This window comes from Patella vulgata, chromosome 6, assembly GCF_932274485.2.
Source record: "Patella vulgata chromosome 6, xgPatVulg1.2, whole genome shotgun sequence".
NCBI classification, from domain to species: Eukaryota; Metazoa; Mollusca; class Gastropoda; family Patellidae; genus Patella; species Patella vulgata.
The window spans coordinates 39,291,660-39,312,614 of NC_065884.2; the positions used below are offsets into that span (position 1 = coordinate 39,291,660).

The 20,955-nt window shown below is 37.4% G+C and overlaps 1 protein-coding gene across 1 annotated transcript in view; it reads right to left on the reverse strand.

Moving 5' to 3' along the window:
* LOC126825428 (D-dopachrome decarboxylase-B) overlaps window positions 1-20,955 on the reverse strand; it is a 47,323-nt gene that overhangs the window by 7,307 nt on the left and 19,061 nt on the right. The window lies entirely within an intron of this gene.

The window sequence follows — 20,955 nt, forward strand, 5'->3', positions numbered from 1 at the left end:
GTTGCACGAATTTCCGTACTCTAGTCGAACTATCTGCATGCGAATGACGATATAGCACGGTCGAGATAGTTCAAAGATGGCGGAAAAGACTGACACGTGTGTAGATTTGTCTGAAAAATATCATAAAATTGCCAATTGTCAATGCATTATTTACACCATGGACCATATTTCAGGGTCCATGTTAACACCTGTAAATCAGAGAATATATATAGGCCAAGGACCAAAAACTTTGTGAAATGATCCATGTTACCAGTTAACCCGGATGGAGTCAGCTTTGTAAGAAAATGTTTAAATGTTTTAAAAGCATTTCTTCATCCCCATCGTCAAAACATAGTTTTAAAAATGAGTAAATGGCAGAAAATATAGCAGGCAAAACAACTGACATGGGCGCCGCCATATTGAATAACCAATGGTCCGGGCCATTTGCGTTCGGGTGCTGGTTTAGACTGTAGTCGCGACCACAGTTTACACCCGAAGGTCGCCCTGGGTATTGTATGCTTATACACTATTTGCGTAAAGAGTAGCGGCCATTTGAACTTTGAATTTGATCTCAGTCGTAATGGTGTAACTGTGGTATATTTGAACGGTTTTTACAATCAATAAAATTTGTGACCTCGAGAGGGCCCACAAGCTAAAAGTGTGATTTTTCGTACAATCAGGGGCCATAATCCAAGAAGTTACGGTTCGATATGCGACAATATCGACAGCAACCGAGATCTTTGAGTTATAAACATACATTGTAAGTATTATTATGCATATATTTGTCCAGTTCAACATCACAGGAAATCACCATCGTCTGCAGTGCTTTCATGGTAAGGGATTAAAACATAAACATAAAAACTTCAATGCTGAGTAATTTTACTAGTCAGAAATCGCTTAGAAAGCGTCTCTGACGATCTAGACCTCCATCCCCTACCCCCGTCAAGAATTGGTTCCGCCGATCCTGCTTTACTAATGCGCTAATAGTTCAATATGGGCGTAATTTCTCGTCGTTCCTGTTCGTCACCAATTACATTCACTAAAAACCCTTAAACGCAATAGAGGCTACAGTCTTACGGGATTTTTGGTCAAATTGGGGTCATGAGAGGATGTACACTATCGATTTTCATTCTTATGCAACCTTTTATGCCGATGTTATGGCCCCCTTTTCCGAAACCATTGTTAACGTAATATAGATTCTACAGATTTTAATGCATTGTTTTCAAATTTGGTGTGACGGTGGATCCTTTTGCTTTTCAGTCCAGTCAGGGGATGAATCCTGTTGATTTTCAAATCTGCCGTGAAGCATTGGGATCGAAGACGATAAACCGTGTTGCGGCATTCTGCTTCAGCTCCTGAACACGATAGAGATAGGCCTAAGCATAAGGATCCTTCTCAAGTTTGATCAGTATCCAAGTTTCGTTTTCATAAGCAGTTGTCTATGGCTATATATCTTTTTGAGAGACATAACTGCGTTGTGGGCGTATTTCTAAGCTTAGTGTGGTTAATTTTATTGTAATTTCACTATATCCCGGAAGCGATGGTTATGAACATTATCATGTAATTCCAAACATTTATGTACCTTCTTGGTATATAGTTTCAATATCGCATACTCCTAAAGCGATTGTTATGGGCATTATCCGCTTATTAAAAATTTCTTTGCTACTGCGGTCATGCTTGAAATCAACTGCTACATTTCCCAAAAGCTTAAACTTTCCCCTTAACTAGGGCTAAATTTGAATCCTTCAATCCAATTAAGGAAGTTGTAAAATGTAGAAGGGATAATTGCGGTACGTGTAGATATTTAATTCAGCGTAAATCATTTATATGTGACGGTGGAAAGAATTTTTTGTCAGTGAAAGTATGAACTGTAAAGTAACTTATGTATTATATATGTCATAAAATGTAGGCCTAGTGACTGTGCCGAACTGTCCAACTTTTGCACTAACATTTACAAAACAGAGTAACGGTTCATAGACAACATATCAGGGAATCAAATTTAAACATACATTATGCAAGAGCTAAATCTGGTTATAGCAAGTCTTTATTTAGGCTTCAGATGTCATAGAAATTATAAATTAGATCTTTATTTACACAACAAGCACAAAATCAACTCTGTAGACCCACGGATGGCTTGGATTTAAACAGGATTTCAATGATTGATTAAATTTTTAAATGGCGTCGTAAGCGGAGATTAACCGTTACGTTGACGGCATACTCCCGGAAATTTTAGATCGAGGCTAAATTGATAGAGTGTACGAAGCGAGGCCGTTGTTGAGCGAGGCCGCATGTCAGTCAGTTTGATTGAAAGTTCGATATATACGGCCTTGATATTATGTTTAGTTGTGGTTAAAATGAGAGTTTGGATGTCGGTATTATACGCTCTTTTGTCACTTGCATTTACAGAACAATTATGGAAATTGATAAACATCGCAGCTAACATGACCCCAGTTGAATTGCAGCCCCATTGGATAACTGTTTCCTATTTTTCTGCTTCGGGAGTTGCGTAGGCCTACCAGTTACAGTACAAGAGTACACGCAGGCTAACAAGAAGTCGGCTATAATTATGCCTCATTGATTCGGTCCATTCCTTTCAAACTTTCGCTTCTTATCTATATATTAAAAGTCTTATTTTTAATTTGTAATAAAAATAAATGTGACACGAATTGAATTGCAACCCCGTCTCAAACCAGCCATTGGAAACGTTACTTGATAATCGAGATTATGTAGGTGGAGTTAACGCCTGTCAATCAAACGATCGGCCATTCTCGGAGACGGTGAAGAGAGAGTTGCCTCCTATTTCTTGGTGATAACTTTGTTCAGAATAAAGTAATTTGACTGAAATTTTCAATATATTCTTCTTTCATCATCTATTTTTGAACTGTTATAGCAAGAATGGCCAACTCTTTCTTAAAATCTCCCATAATGTATCTTTAATGCCCCCGCCAGACCGGGTGGCGTCCTTACTGCGCTGCTGCGACCGTACAGCGACTAGAAAATGCACAAGGTCGCCGGCAAACGTAAACATAACGCGAGAAATTGTCCCAAAAAATTTACAAACTTGATAAAACTCTCGTTCTTTACCCCGTCATACCGGGGTGGCGCCTTGGCTGCGCTGCTACGGCGACGGAAAATGGCCCCAGAGCGTGTCAAGATCGCCATAATTGTGGTAAAAGCGTGGTGGAAACGCCAGATATCGCGCTGTGGTCTCGATGGTCGCAAAAGATCGCCGGGTCACGGCGTTTGTTTTGAGCATGTTCAAAACAAACGCCAAGGTTCTGCGATCTGCCCTGGAAAGATGTGAAAACGCAAAGTTTGTAATATTTTGGGACATTTTCGTACGTTGTGTTCACGTTTGCCGGCGACCTTGTGCATTTTCTGGTCGCCGTACGGTCGCTGCAGCGCAGTAAGGACGCCTCTCCGGTCTGACTGGAGCATTACAACTTTCAAAGTTAGATCGCAAAGCCTTGGCGTTTGTTTGGAACATACTTAAAACAAGCGCGGTGACTAGGCGATCATTCACGACCATGGAGACCACAGCACGATATCTGGCGTTTCCGCCACGCGTTTACCGCGCTTATGGCGATCTTGACGCGCTCTGCGACCATTTTCCGTCGCCGTAGCGTCGCAGTAAGGACGCCACCCCAGTCTGACGGGGGTATAAGGAAGGTCCCTTTAAGTGGGACCCTTGATATCTGCGGTAAAGGCGAGTTCAAAATATCGTTCTTTAAGATGTCGTATTCAGATCCCATGAAAATGAGATTGAAGGAACAATATTTTATTGACAAATTTAAACCCAAACTAAATATTTCAAAATAATTACAATATTATGCTAACTACATCTACTTCATTATTATTTTATTATATTATTGTATTATTATTCTTCCATGATGTCACGTCATTGTGTTTGTTATTGTGTGTCTTGATAAACTCAAGCGAAACAATCAAACATGTAGTCAATTAAACGATAAACGATAGTACTTTCTTTAAGCATTTTCAAACTTTATTTATTCTATATTTATTTATTCTACATATACTCTTCCAAAAAAGTAGGGGATATTCAGAAACAATACAAAACTGCGGTAATGCACTGCTGTTTTTATTAGAGGTAACCAGTGTATGTTAATAACAGGCCAATTGCCTACACATGAACATAAACAGTTCATATGGGCGGCTTATCTGACGGCCCCATTTCACTCACAAAGAGATTTTTCTCTTAATAATGAGTAATTGCTCCACCAATGCTCAGACGTTCAGCAAGTCGTCGTGGCATGCTCCTAATCAACCATCCAATCACGATTTGGGGCAATCTTACCCACCCCTCTTGCAGTGCCACGGCCAATTCTTGCAGTGTTGTCGGTTGACGTTGACGTCGACGAACACGTCTCCCGATCAAATTAAACGTAACACACTAAAGCAAGGATACGCTAAACAGTAAATCTTATGCAAGAACCGGTAGGAAAGCAAACATAGATAGATCAACCAGCACGTGGTAGTTTTCATCAACTTTTCCTTGAAATGTCAAATTTGACAATGAACCCCTCCCACGTGTATGGCGCTATTGCGTGTCGCATGTGCAGCTCGGTGGTTCTGTTGGAGCGATAAGTTCTTCATCTGTGAACATACTCTCAAAGCATGTCAAATGTCCATGACTATTTATCATATCGCAACCTGCATAGGTATTTGCATTTCAATATCCCATACTTTTTTTGAAGAGTATATACGAGTATATATATAGTCTTCAAAAGAAAGTTACTTTTAAAATCACAAGATAATGGCAACTAGTTTGCTACGTTTGTGATTTTTTCTTCGCAAAAAAAACTGTGTTAGGTGTATGAAAATTAGTCTCTGTCTTATTCATATCAATATCAGTCCGTCTTGTATTTTTTAGAATATATGACCATCAGTTATTTACGGTCCATAGGGAGTTCAATACTTGAATAAGTTGTAGTATTTTTATTCACTTGTTGAAAATCTTTGAATTTGACCAATCTGATTATATGACTGAATGACCATAGCAACCATTATTGTCAGAACAGCCTTGAAATGAAATGTAGTATTATCTTTCAAATACACTCACTGACTTTGTTTTGGTTTTTTTGTGTGTTTCAGGGCCCTGTTTCTCGAAATCTTAACTAAAGATAAAATCCAAATTTTAGTAGATACTTCAATTTTGATTGGCTAAGCCCTAAAATCAATCTATATTATCCAATCTGATTACTAAAATTTGGATTTTATCTTAGTTAAAATTTCGTGAAACATGCCCCAGGTGTGTGTTTCAATAAACCAATGGCTGAATTTCATTGTTGATGACATAGGGCCTACAAGCAAAATTTCACGAAGATTTCCTAGAATAAAGTTTTAAGATGTTAACCTTTTGGCCACTTCAAAGGGAGTCTAGTACCTAGAAAATATTCATTCGCAGTGAGTCGCTCAGGAAATTTAGAGGGCTGTTATACTCATTCGACGCCACTTTACATAATATAGTATACGTGTATCACTTATGGTACACAGTTTATTAAATAATACCCATGAAATGTTAACTTAACATATTAGGATGTTTAAATGGTCTTGCGACTATCTCTTATTCAAAGTGTTAATCTTTGTAAATTTATCTATAATCCCTTTAACATGTGTAATTTAGTCGTAGTAAACTTCTGAACTGATCGTTCGTTCGTTTCTGGAGTTTTACGTCCACTTCCACCTAAGGTGATATCGTAGACAAAGATGTTTCCTAAGAAACTTGCTGGAGGAAGCCGTAGGGATTAGGCTTGATCCAGTTTAATTTGAGACATACTGTAGTGTCTTAGCAGGGAATGCCCAAGTTAAAAATCTCATCGAAAGGCCTCTCAACTGATGATAAGATTTGCTTTATAAACGACAGAAGACATATGGTCAGTATTCTTACTGTGCCAGTCTTTAATAAACGTTTGAACCTTCATCAGCGTATATAATTTATTTGGAACTCTATATTATTTTTAGATCCCCCAGAAAATACTGTGAGAACCGGAAAGATCCCCGAACTAATAGTATACTGAGCTGCACCCCAAAGTCATAACTACTACCAATTACTTAGCAAACGGATGCACGTTCTCAATACTGTACATTAGAACAACCACTTACTACTGTTATATTTTACGATGTACATGATAAAATAATGCCACTTTAAGTAAAAGGAAGTAAAACTTGCGAGGAAGCTACACTCACAGTATTAACAGATAGGCCCTACAAGTGGAAAACTTATACAAGTATCTGAGAAGTTGGATATTCTTATCGGTCTATCGAGAGAACATGAAAATCGTATAAAAGACCTTTTGGTAATAGTTGGGTGGCCTGTCACTCAGTCATTTCAAATTGATAGAAAAGTTTCGTTTTCAGTACCAATTTGAAAGAAAGAGTCTATAGAACAATTTTGTTTCGAGTGCCAAGCAGTCAGATAAACAAAATCAAAATAGCCGCCAAAATCCAACATGGCTGCCAATTTCCCGCTTTTTTTCGCATTACGCCTCATAACTTTTGTACTATTGAACCTAGAATGGTGATTTTGGTCTCTATACCTAGGTTTGCATGCATGAGTAATTGAATAAAAATAAAATACTTCCAACTAAATTCTTACACGATTGCTTGAAAAATCTCCATGAATAATACACCCAATAAGAAAATGGCTAACAAGCAAGGCTCCTATATACATGTTAGTATTGGAAATTGTTCTAGTCCAGCTACTTCTCGCAAATGCACTTGCAATGACGTCTGCATTTCAATTTTTCGTCACCCATTTGCACCGAGAGCAGGTAATTGGGCAAGTGCACTTCATATATCCAGGTTGAACCCATCCTTGGGGGGCGGGGCAGCGTGGTCCAAATGAGAAGCAGTTTGCCGTCCTCTTCCTTCCACCTATGGTAAGTTGGGTTGTTGACAGGCATCATGGACATGTGGGCTGTTGCCCAGATACTCGCTTGGAAGACACTCCTTTTGAGATGTTGATCCAACGCATCACTAGTTGGGGAATTCTCTCAACGTCCCTAGTCTTCTGTGAGAACAACCTCAATCGGACGAGGTCAACATCATTGTCCTCGTTTGATTCATTTGAGTACAGCCTATAAAGTTTGTTGCCAATTCTTTCAACCTTGGCGATGTTTAGAATGGGGGTCGACAATAGTTGCAAACTGATCCATAAGGGACGACAGTTTATGCATCAACGTGCAACAGGGTCGCTTACCCTTAAACTTGAAGGAAGAAGTACTGTCTGATCCAGTGAATGGTTAATTCATTGTCCAAAGTATTAGGGAAGACCCCATATTAAACGAACGGCTTTCGTGTTGCTGTACTTGGGATAGATTTGATTGAACGGGAAGAATAGACACACTCCCTCAAAAACTCAAGTATCAGAAGCCAATTCAGCAATGGCCAGAGAGGGATTTCTCGGGCCATTGCTTCAGGAATATGCAGTGAATTAACAATTAACACTCCTCGAATGACACCACGAAAGTCCAAATGGGCACAAAATCAGACCCAACTTTTCTATGGTAAAATTGTGCACAGAATACGTTGCCGAGTGGTAATCAGTCCGCCATTGGGGCGTTTTCGAGATATTCGGGGTCAATGGTCAAATGAGGTCATTTGCACTGAAAGTGAATGCGCAGCCATTCTTGTATCACGAAAACATGCTGAAAATGATCGAAAGTAATCACCCTTTCAATAAAAATATAAACTTGCTAAATTCAACTTTGATTTTTGTGACCCCGGAGGTTAAAAGGTCAAATTTTCCGTTTTTGCACTATGAAGATTAAAAGCAATAAATGTCAGCGTAAAATATAAAAACTAAAGCGAAACCTGTTCCAATTAATAATAGGAACATTGAAAATGTATCTTTAGGTGGTCTTAGCACCGTTATTTTAACTTGGGAACGTCGAAAAAGATCTTGCATAACATAACCAAAACACTTCGAAACCGGTTTCGAGGAGAAACGTGGGAGAAAAGTGACAAGCGTGCCCAATAACAGCCAGCGGTATAACACGCAACGGAGGACCAGACACACCTCTCAAGACCGGGGGCAGTTTTGTCAGAAAGGCCAATCCCAACCACACCGACCACCATCCCAGTCCCAGCCACCAGCTCCCCAATACAAGAAGGGAGTCCAGCGTCACTCAAGGAAAGTCCACACAATATCAAATTCTCAGAACCAGTACACCCAAAAATCATAATTATATCATTAGAAGTTCTAAATCATTACGATATAAACCTCCTATAGAAAGGACTGAAATTCACACCTATGCCTAAAGCTAATAACCAGGAATTAGAGTGTGATATCAACGCCTGCTGTAGGAAGCTACGACAAAAGGAATTTTTCGGTGATAGGGAAGACACTGCGCCAGAGGATATTTCATCGACTATTTAACCACAAGGACAGGGTTTTATGTATCTAAATGCGCGTATCTTCGATAATAATAATAATAATAACTAGATATGCATAGCAGATATCAAAGCTTTCATATAAACTTCAAAAGGGGTTATTAGAATCTATGAATCATCAACCACTCTGACGGATGTAGAAAGGAATATATTGTTACTAAATCTGTTGTACTGTTTCTTGTTATGGTAAAGAAAACATGAATACAACTATGAGATTTGTATAGAATTGGCATTAATCAATATATTTATTGTTTAATACTACATGTATATTATAGATACAAAGTGAATTAAATGAACCCAATTACATGTACTTTATATAAGCAATGTTTTTTTATTCATCGTTACTTTGAAATCACATTATTTTCATTGATGATAAAAAGGTTGTATTTGTACCGAATCCAAAAAGTATGTTGTATGACATTGCATTATCTGTACCAATTATTTATTTGCAAACCAATATACAATGTTTATTTCTACTCCAATATATTTGTTTCAACCCATGATAGTTTATTCACTCTTCTCACTTAAATACAAGAATAACACACGATTAAATTACTGAAACAAGTAATGCTGGTAGATTATAATTTGATATTGTATACCATTTACTCTCTGTTAGATAAGGCGACGTGGTAATCTGTTAGATAAACATACATGGAAGTATATGTTAGATAACTACAATTTATGATATATTTTAAACCAAGGAAGTGGCCTTTCTAAAAATAAAAAAAATTAAAGGAAAATATATTTCATACAATTGTTATACTGTTACTGTTATCGTGAAGAAACATGATTGTTTATTTAATGTTGTTTATGACAAACATGTAATCATGTACATTTTTTAAATAAGAACAATTATGCTACATGTATGAATAACTCTCAAAAATTATGTTTTCATCAATCCAAGTATTTTTTTATTTGTATTACTTGATTTATACTGAATAAAGATTACACAAACATACAAAATGGTGTTGGCTGTGTGACGGAATTCCTCGTTGAGAAGTGGTATCGGGTGTCCCATAGAGAAGAAGCAAACCCTCCTTGTGATACACTTGTGTACATTTTAAAAGACCCATTTCGCTGTGTTCCAGAAAAATCCCCATTATAGCTAGTGCATTACATGGTTGTTGTTGGGGGAAAGGTGGGTCTTTTCTATTGGCAATGATTTACTTTTTATAGGCCCACATTGAAATGTGGTCGTATATTGTCGTCGCCCCCCTTTTACTGTTAATATCCGATTGACTTTAAATTTATACGCAGTGTTTAAGGTCATAAGACGAAGAAGCCTTTGATTTGCTCTGCCCAGGCAACGTTCCTGTGCTCCGATTGCCTTCAAATATGCACAGAATGTACCTTGGGATTCTAGCTATCACATATTAAAAATAGAAGAGTGTTGGATTCCGAGAACGTTCAAAATAAATTCAAAACCCGCCCCCAACAATCAAAGGTTTTTTGCTTAAAAAATTGCCGTATTTTATCGAATTTTTATTGTTCTTGATATCTGAGGATTTTTCTCAATTTAGTATGTGATAAATATCATCGCGGCGCAGCCAACCGCTAGAAATTCCAGAGATTTGGACCACCGGAATGATGCCTCAGCAGTCAAAAAAGGTCAAAATAGGCGATTTCGGTTTCTAGTGTCGATACATCTTTACGGTCATTTTAAAAAATTGTCTTTTAAGGATAATGTGTATAGTACCAGTACCTATCACATACGGAAGAGGCGATAAAATCTCTTTGCATTTGCAATTTCAAAATTAATTAAAACCAATATTAAATTCCGAAAATGGTTTTTTTGCTAAAACTTTTTTTTTTTTAATCGGATCAAAATGGGAGTAAGGCACAGAGTCCGGGGTGGTAATGGGCGTATTGTGTCCAAATTTCATGGTTTTCGGACAATCGGTGCCGGTGTCACGGCGAAATTCCACTTTTTTCCCCTCATGGAAGCCGTAAATTGACTTGAAGCCAGGGTCCTTGAAGTTGTACAGCTGCACCCGGTGACCGATATTTATTTAACGGGGAATAAGTGATAATTCATATTATAGCAGTAAATAATTAAAATATTTCATAGGGATTATAATAATATCTATATCTTGTCTGGGTACAGGGTTAAAACCAATATTAAATTCCGAAAATCGTTTTTTTGCTAAAACTCTTTTTTTTTAATGGGATCAAAATGGGGGTAAGGCACAGAGTCCGGGGTGGTAATGGACGTATTGTGTCCAAATTTCATGGTTTTCGGACAATCGGTGCCGGTGTCACGGCGAAATTCCACTTTTTTCCCCTCATGGAAGCCGTAAATTGACTTAGAAAAAAAAAACGACGAAAGGCAGGTGACAAGAACTTTTTTCCCCTCATGGAAGCCGTAAATTGACGCAAGGAGTAGGGTCGCCTGTCCAACCTTGTGGGTTTTCTCCGGGTCCTCCGGTTTCCTCCCACTGCTAAAGACCCCTACGCGCAAGCGAATTATTGAAATAAAATTAAACCATATGTTGGTCCCGAAATGACCTAGTTTGTGTCGAGTGGACGTTAAACCCCATTTCTCTCTCTCTCTCTCTCTCTCTCTCCGTAAATTGACTTGAGGCCAGTGTCCTTTAAGTTGTACAGCGGCACCAGGTGACCGATATTTATTTAACGGGGAATAAGTGATAATTCATATAATAGCAGTAAATAATTAAAATATATCATAGGGATTATAATAATATATCATGTCTGGGTATTACAGGGTTAAAACCAATATTAAATTCCGAAAATCGTTTTTTTGCTAAAACTCTTTTTTTTTAATGGGATCAAAATGGGGGTAAAGCACAGAGTCCGGGGTGGTAATGGGCGTATTGTGTCCAAATTTCATGGTTTTCGGACAATCGGTGCCGGTGTCACGGCGAAATTCCACTTTTTTCCCCTCATGGAAGCCGTAAATTGACTTAGAAAAAAAAAACGACGAAAGGCAGGTGACAAGAACAAACGACTTGAACGAATGCAGGTATCACCTTGAAATTTTCAGGGTACCTAGGTACCAACGTGAAAAGTTGCTCGCCGGAATTTAGTACTCATGGTACCTTTGGTTCCAGCGTAGCGCATGCGCGAAGTCAAATCCAGCTAAACTCGAAAACAACCTTGTCGGCACGGAAAACATCAAAGGAGAAATTCGAATAAAAAATGATACAATGATTTCACACAACAGGCCAGCTATTAGCCTCTCGATTGACAAGAGTTTCATCGCCCTCCATTCATTATAACCAATGTCATCGTGCCCTAAAGAATCAACAAATCAGCTTGCTTATCTCTGCTTACCCTAGGCAAAAAATGCTCATCTTTGAACTCAATCATGACATTGACCTAGTGAACGCCTACACCAAGTTTGAACATTCTAGCTTAATTAGAAGGAGAGTTCTTGTGTTCCAAAGTACCGGCCCTTCAAATTGCTTCTATTTTTCATTTTCAATTCAAAATGGTGACCATCACGTGACCGAAATCAAAATTCTGATCCGATAGATTTTTAGGTATTCCTATATTTCGACGATTTTTTTGAAAACTTTGATCCTTAATTTCACCAAGGGGAGATAATTTAGAAAATTTCCAAGGACATCATTGAAGTCGCATTGGCAAGATCTACTAACATTCTAAATTTCACGAAAATCGCACAACTATTAAAGAAGTTGTCAAATTGGTAATAACTTCCGGTTCGAAATGACAGCGACGAATTTTCGAAATGAAAAAATCCGAAATTGCAGATTTGAAGTAAATGTTTCAAGATACTCAAAGAAAAAAGAATTAGTAAAATAGGTCAAATAGTCACAAAGTTACAGCTTAATAATAATACCTAGTAAAAACAATAGTCTTTCACCGAAGGTGAAAGCCTAATAATATTAATCTTAGTAAAAACAATAGCCTTTCACCGAAGGTGAAAGCCTAATAATATTAATCTTAGTAAAAACAATAGTCTTTCACCGAAGGTGAAAGCCTAACTAGATCTGCATAGCAGATATCAAAGCTTTCATATAAACTTCAAAAGGGGTTATTAGAATCTATGAATCAACAACCACTCTGACGGAAGATATTCTCTGGGCTAAAAAATCTTTTTTCTCTCAGCTATGAGAGATACGTAGAATTAAACCGGCCCAGAGCCGACCGTGTTGATACGAAGCCGCTTATTTGACATTGACACATAACTGAAGGTGAATAGGCCTACCCGTCCAGTTAATACAATGGGCAATCTCACATCGGTCCACTAAAGAGAGGCACATGCTAGTCGCCCCCTACTTCCCCAAGACATTTAGTCCATACCTTGACTCTCATACATATAAACCATTTGGTACTACATGTACATGTATTTCGTACTTATATCATATTAAACCCCTCGGCCGCCATGTTGAATCACACAGTATTTAACGTTCTATATCCTAACATCTTTATGAAATCAACGACAAATCTAAACTTGGGCACTCCAACCATTTTTATTTTTACATCATTCAGTTTTTTTTTAAATAAGTAATTCTATCACAAATTATAGTGAAGACTGGACCACTAAACTAGTTACCCATCAGTTTTTCTTTGTGTTAATGCGTTCTACATTTTCAAAGCAATGATTCTTATAATGTGCGAGCCGCCATGACACCGGCGGATATTATAGTGAAGACTGGACCACTAAACTAGTTACCCATCAGTTTTTCTTTGTGTTAATGCGTTCTACATTTTCAAAGCAATGATTCTTATAATGTGCGAGCCGCCATGACACCGGCGGATATTATAACTTCGATAGGCGAGAAACTTCAGGTAGCAGTTGGGTTTCATCAAATCATATAATTATGCGGTACGGCTTCACCTTTATTTCAATGGGAATTGGTTTATTATATGTGCAGTGCAGTTTTAGGTCAGTTTATGTGTAAATTAAGGGAGCTATACATAGGCCAGTAACCTTTTTGTAGTCATTTGACTAAAAAAAACTTGCGGAAAGGAACTCCGTAGGACAAGCCACTACTGTGGCAGGAGTAAGGCGGAAGACATCAGTAGTGGAACCATTTCTAAGTTAATCCCGAAGTGCGTTGCTATTGTAAGAATATATAAAATCAGGTTTCCGTTCCGCTTTTTTTTTGCTGTAGTTTGAGTAATGAGTTAGAGCGTATATTTTGTAGTCAAAAAATCATTGCAAATAGAAGACCTCATCCCCACCACCACCAACCTGTAATACACTAGCTAGCTTGTGTATTTCCATATTCTATTTCCGAGAGATAGATAGAGAACACGCGAAATATAAAGTGATTTTTCTTACAATCAGGGACCATAATTCATGAAGTTACGATTCGATATGCGCAAATATCGAAAGGAACCATATCTTTGGGTTATAAACATGCATGTCAAGTTTCATCAAAATCTTTCACTGTGAAAAACCGGGGCTAAGTCATCTGAAATCAAACAAATTTTACAATGTAGGTAGTGAAAACAAAATGTTATGTTAAGCGTTGTTCGAGGGTGGGGTGGGTGCATAAAATTCCAAATGCAAAGGGTTATTTTTCGTGCACGCCAATATGCACACAGGATTTCGATTTTTCGTCCTACCTAAAAAACTGCACGCAAAGTTAGTTGTCGGGCCTTCGGTCAAGAATCACAGACAAAGGGAGAGAACGGGGACCTCTGTTTTGCATACCATCCAAGCGACTAGGCACTAATCCTTGTACCATGGACGAGGGGACGGGCGTTTTTCGTCCCATCGAAACGACTAGACACAGATCCTTGCTAGGCCTTCCATACTTCACCACTGCCAACGGGGAACCACTTTGACCTCGGGTTTTCGTACCATCCAAACGACTAGACACTAATCCTTGCAAGGCCTTCCGTTCTGCAGCAAATGAGCCACGCTGGCCTCGTTTTGTCGTAACATACAAACGACTAGACAATGTTTCATAATTTAGTCATGTTCGCGTGGGTGGGTTGGCAGCAGAATTTATATGTACATGATAGTGACACGAGGAGGGGGGGGGGGCGGGGTGTACACAAATCACACAAATCAGAGCTTTGTAATACACGCATATACTTGATATACTAAATACACAAATGGCTGAATTTCGAGACATTTCTGGCACTCTTTTATCACATAATGAGAACACTGCATTAATTTCTATATATCAATAAAATATGCCTCAGACCCATTGTTTATTTTTAAATTTGAATTAGACTCGTAACAAAATATATTTTCTGGCAACAAATAGCATATAAATAAAACTAGATTTACTTTCTGATTATTTTTTTTAAATGAAATCATTCCAGGGCTTTTATTGACATTTCAGAAAATGTAGAGTTGGTCCCATGCACTTGAGGCCAAGGTCCTTGAAGTTGTACAGCTGCACCCGGTGACCGATATTTATTTAACGGGGAATAAGTGATAATTCATATTATAACAGTAAATAATTAAAATATCCCATAGGGATTATAATAATATGTATATCATGTAGGTGTGCATGTAGGTTAAAATTGTGACCTCTGTAAATAGGCCCGTTCCTTGCATTTAGTTTTAGAGTTAGGAGTGCTAAAATTGAGAGAGCGAAATGGGGTTGATCGACCACTCGACACAAACTAGGTCATTTCGGGACTAACGTATGGTTCAATTTTATTTCAATAATTCGCTTGCGCGTAGGGGTCTAGCAGTGGGGGGAAACCGGGTGATCCTGAAAAAATACACAGGTTGGACGGGCGACCTACTCCTTGTCACGTACGGAAAGATACCCCAGCAATCAAAATAGGTCAAAATAGGCGATTTCGGTTTCTAGTGTCGATGCATCGTTACGGTCAGTTTAAAAAATTGTCTTTTAAGGATAATGTGTATAGTACCAATACCTATCACATACGGAAGAGGCGATAAAATCTCTTTGCATTTCCAATTTCAAAATTAATTAAAACCAATATTAAATTCCGAAAATCGTTTTTTTGCTAAAACTCTTTTCTTTTTAATGTGATCAAAATGGGGTAAAGCACAGAGTCAGGGGTGGTAATGGGCGTATTGTGTCCTAATTTCATGGTTTTCGGACAATCGGTGCCGGTGTCACGGCGAAATTCCACTTTTTTCCCCTCATGGAAGCCGTAAATTGACGCAAGGAGTAGGGTCGCCTGTCCAACCTTGTGGGTTTTCTCCGGGTCCTCCGGTTTCCTCCCACTGCTAAAGACCCCTACGCGCAAGCGAATTATGAAATAAAATTAAACCATATGTTGGTCCCGAAATGACCTAATTTGTGTCGAGTGGACGTTAAACCCCATTTCTCTCTCTCTCTCTCTCTCTCTCCGTAAATTGACTTGAGGCCAGTGTCCTTTAAGTTGTACAGCGGCACCAGGTGACCGATATTTATTTAACGGGGAATAAGTGATAATTCATATAATAGCAGTAAATAATTAAAATATATCATAGGGATTATAATAATATATCATGTCTGGGTATTACAGGGTTAAAACCAATATTAAATTCCGAAAATCGTTTTTTTGCTAAAACTCTTTTTTTTTAATGGGATCAAAATGGGGGTAAAGCACAGAGTCCGGGGTGGTAATGGGCGTATTGTGTCCAAATTTCATGGTTTTCGGACAATCGGTGCCGGTGTCACGGCGAAATTCCACTTTTTTCCCCTCAGGGAAGCCGTAAATTGACTTAGAAAAAAAAAACGACGAAAGGCAGGTGACAAGAACACACGACTTGAACGAATGCAGGTATCACCTTGAAATTTTCAGGGTGCCTAGGTACCAACGTGAAAAGTTGCTCGCCGGAATTTAGTACTCATGGTACCGTTGGTTCCTGTGTAGCGCATGCGCGAAATCAAAACCAGCTAAACTCGAAAACAACCTTGTCGGCACGGAAAACATCAAAGGAGAAATTCGAATTTTTGAAATATTCAAATAACAAACATTCGACCATGATCCAGGCTATCCTCAAATGTATTAATTTCGGTAATAGGAGACAGATTCTCTAAGCCACGACCAATTGTGTATGTTTTCAAGCCCATAAATGTGGATTTTTCACTAATTTTCATTTTCATTTCAAAATGGCGTCCATCAGTTGACCTAAATCAAAATTCTAAACCGATAGATTTTTAGGCTTTCCTTCAAGCATTCAGAAAATGTAACTCTTATGTCTTTAAGTAAAATATTGCAAAAGCCGTATGGACTTTTCACATTTTGAGATGGTGGCACTTCCGGTTTGCTCGACAAACTCCATATTTTGTGTACTCATCAGTACTGTCTTAGCTAGTACAGAAAAAAAATTTCAAGGCAATCTGACCTATATTTCGTCGATTTTTTTTAAAACTTTGATCCTTAATTTCACCAAGGGGAGATAATTTAGAAAATTTCCAAGGACATCATTGAAGTCGCATTGGCAAGATCTACTAACATTCTAAATTTCACGAAAATCGCACAACTATTAAAGAAGTTGTCAAATTGGTAATAACTTCCGGTTCGAAATGACAGCGACGAATTTTCGAAATGCCAAAATCCGAAATTGCAGATTTGAAGTAAATGTTTCAAGATACTCAAAGAAAAAAGAATTAGTAAAATAGGTCAAATAGTCACAGAGTTACAGCATTGTAGGTCAAATGCATTCCTTCGTAAAATTCGGTGATTTCGGATTCGTAAAACGTTTTGAAAATATATTTAATCAACAGCCACCACCCATTTTTGGGGGGATAGGTAAAAGTTTCAGAACGATCCTATGGTTAGATTCTGAGAAATCCGATTTGTGGACAAAACACACAAAAAAAATAACAACTAGATCTGCTAGGCAGATATTAAAGCTTTCATATTCACAGTCACTGTCACATGTCATAGAAATAATATGAACAAAAAAAAAAAATCATTATAATGAGTAAAAATTTGGTGAAGTTAAATAGCCAAGCAATATTCAATGGTCATTGAGTTCTATCTATATACATTTGTACAGATATATTTGTATCCATAGATATATATTTGTATCAATACATTTAATTTTGTTGTTTGAAATAAGGGGGGGGGGGGTGAATGGTTAGTATGTGCGCGCTGTATCATAAGGTCTGCCATTTAGTGAACTGGTGTGGTTTCAAATCCCCAGTTGTACGTGGCAAGGAGTAGGGTAGCACGTTCATCCTTCGAGGGTTTTCTCTGCAAACTCCAGTTTCCTTCCATTGCTAATGACCCATACGCACAAGCAAATTATTGAAATAAAATTGGACCATGTGTTAATGCCAAAATACCTAGTTTATGTCGAGTCGACTTAAACCCCATTTTTCTCCGTCTTCTGATTGAAATATGAATACCACATCATTTATTGTCATTTTATATATTTATTATGTAATAATGATTTTTCTCTGTGTTAATTTTTCTTTGTGTGGATACACTATAATACAACAGCTGGCTGAAAAGTTCTAGATCTGAAGAGGAGAGATTTAATTGGCTTTTACCACCACAAGTAGAATCATTGAATGAATCATAGACATAAGACCTGCAGCTGAAGTGTTATTATTGTATTTGTACCAGACAATCTTGTGAACCTACCCATTGAAATCACCAAAAATGGACAGAACTATCTATATGGCAGTCATCAAGTATCTGCAACTGAAAGTCCTAACCCAAACATTGAAATATGTGGATACGGTCTCCACTATAGGAGACAATGGCCCTTCCTTTTCTGCACTAAAGAAGTGGTTGCAGGAGGTACTTGATCCAGTGACATCCAGTGACAATCTGTGCTGTTTTCAATATTTCCTAAAAAAAATTTTAGCCAGATTTTTAAACATAGAGGAGACCTGGATTCATCAGTTTCAACCAGAATGCAAAATTCAATAAAAACAATGGAAGCATCCAGACTCGCAAGTCCCCAATCAAGCCAGGTCAGTTCTTTCGACTGGACAGGTGATGGGTTCACTCGTTTATGATTCCTAAACTATTCTGCTGATTGACTACCTTAAAAACAGCCAGACTATCAATAGAAGTATTATAAAGGTGTTCTATTCACACAATACTTCTGTTCATAAATGGGTGATATCATTTTCCCTCTATGATTACGTCATGTCAGCTGTGATCAATTTTTTAAGGGTAACTGAAGATAATTTCTTCCTGGCAGACATCAAGGCCATGCAACATCATTAACTAAAGAGTGAGAGTGTACACTTCAAAAGTGACTACATAGAAAAATAAATGGAAACAATGGACTTTATACAATTCTATACAGTTCTTTCACAGATGGGTTTAGAATTTTTCAGCCAGCTCTCAATAGTTATTGAAATTGAATTATTTGTTTTGGTTTGATACATGATATTATAATTATTCTTACATTGTTTGTATTCTATTTTAATAATGAACATTAAAACATGCTAATATTTGTTCATCCTTGCTGTATTGGGTTGGATGGCCGAATGGTTAGTGTGTGCATGCTGTATCATACGGCCTGCCATTAAGTCAACTGGCGTGGTCTCGAATCCCTGGTTGTACGTGGCAAGGAGTAGGGTCACCTGTCCATACTCCTGATTTTCTCCGGGTACTCTGGTTTCCCCCCACTGCTAAAGACCCCTACGCGCAAGCAAATTATTGAAATAAAATTAAACCATATGTTAGTCCCGAAATGACCTTGTTTGTGTTGAGTGGACGTTAAACCCATTTCTCTCTAATTATGTTTTGCATACAATGTGTAAATACAAATGTAAAGGATGTAACTTTAAAATAGAAGAAAATCAAATATTTTTAATATTAAACAATTGCTTTGTTCTTATACTTCTACAATCATTCTCATGTTGTTCATTTTGCCATATTTTTGTTTATTCATTCATATGTCTTCTATATAATGATGCATAGTATAGTACACTATGTTAAAAAAAATACTAGAAATGTATGTTTCTTTATCACCAAATGATTTATGTAAGTTGTGAAGTAAAACAGTTGAACATTAAATCCCATTTCAATTTATTTGCATGAGGTGAAGAGAAATAATGGTATTGAACAATTGACTATTCATGAAAGATACTAAAGAGAACTTTATTAATTTATACATACTTTTGCTAATTTTATTGTTATATCTTGGTAGTAACATACCAATATAAATAGTAATATTGTTTCTAGATGAAGACTATTATAATTGAAATGAAATGGGATTTCACATCATAATGCTATGCACGGACTGGGCTAATAATGACAAAAAACTACAATGAATACAATAGTATAAAATGTTGCTATGAAATTAAATAAATGTTGTATACAATAATTAACCGGTTTAATACTATATTATACATAAAAGTGAATGAAATTCAATGTTTACTATTTTGCTTTATACATGAATATCACAGGTCAAATTATTGAAATAAATAATGCAAATAGATTATGATTTGAAACATCTTGTATGTCATTGTTCTATTTGTTATATAAGACTACATGATATAAACTTTTTGATAAGCCTCTTTTATCATATTTTGAACCAATGGAATAAAGAGCAAAGACCTAGAATATATTGTAAATATAATCAGGTTTTTGATCAACTGATCAAAGGAAAATATTGCGAATAAATTTGTTGTACTGCTATTGTAAAGAAATCATCATTGTTTTATTTGATATTTAGAATACACATAATCGTGTATATATTTGAAGTTAAGAGCAATTATGATTAGTGATACCTGTATGACCAACTCTCAAAAGATAATCTCATTAAACCAAGTACTTTTTTTCATTTGTATTAGTTGATTTATACTGAATAAAGATAACACAAACAAACAAAAATGAGTTGGCTGTGTGAACACCTCAATGACAAGTGGTATCAGATGCCTCAGAGAGAATATTCAAATGCTCCTTGTGATACGTTTGTAACACAATTATAACCTAATGTATTACACGGGAGTGGAGTGGGTGGGTCGGGGGGCTTTTCGATTGGCAGGGGACTATTAAAATGGGTAAGCAGAGATAAGCAATTTGATGAAACTTTGTGTGTAGTTTCATTACATTAGTACCTTGACCATATTACCTTGACCAAGTTCGACAATGAGCATTCTCTTAGTCAGGATAAGCAAAGCAACTTGATTGGCCGGGACTTTGAATTGGTTGATGCTTTGGGGTATGATAACTTTGGTTATAATGAAGTACTGGAACATAACAACCCAGCTTTTAATTGAGCTAGAATGTTTAAACTTGGTGTAGATGTTCATCAGGTCTTGACTGAACATTTTGAGCTACAGCTTGGCAATTTCATTGGTCGATGCTTTGGGACAAGATAACCTTGATTTCTATCTGACAGAGAGTGATGAAATTTACAGTATAGTTTGATTGCTCGATACTTTTGAAAAAAATATGAAAGTGCGATTAATTAATGTGTCATCTTTTACTTTGGGGTTTTGGCGGGAGACATCAGCCATACTGTTTGCTTGTTTAATATCCCCTATACAATATACGCTCGACCTCATTACCCGAACTGGGGTAGAAAAGTGGGATCTTTGACAATGAGGCAATGAACTTGTACATTCTTTTGCAGCTGCACAAGAGGGAACATCAACGCCGGATTAACCATGGTGGTGGGGAGGGGGGCTGATACCGACCGGGAAGCCCCGCAAGGGGGTCGGGTCAGGGGGTTCTCCC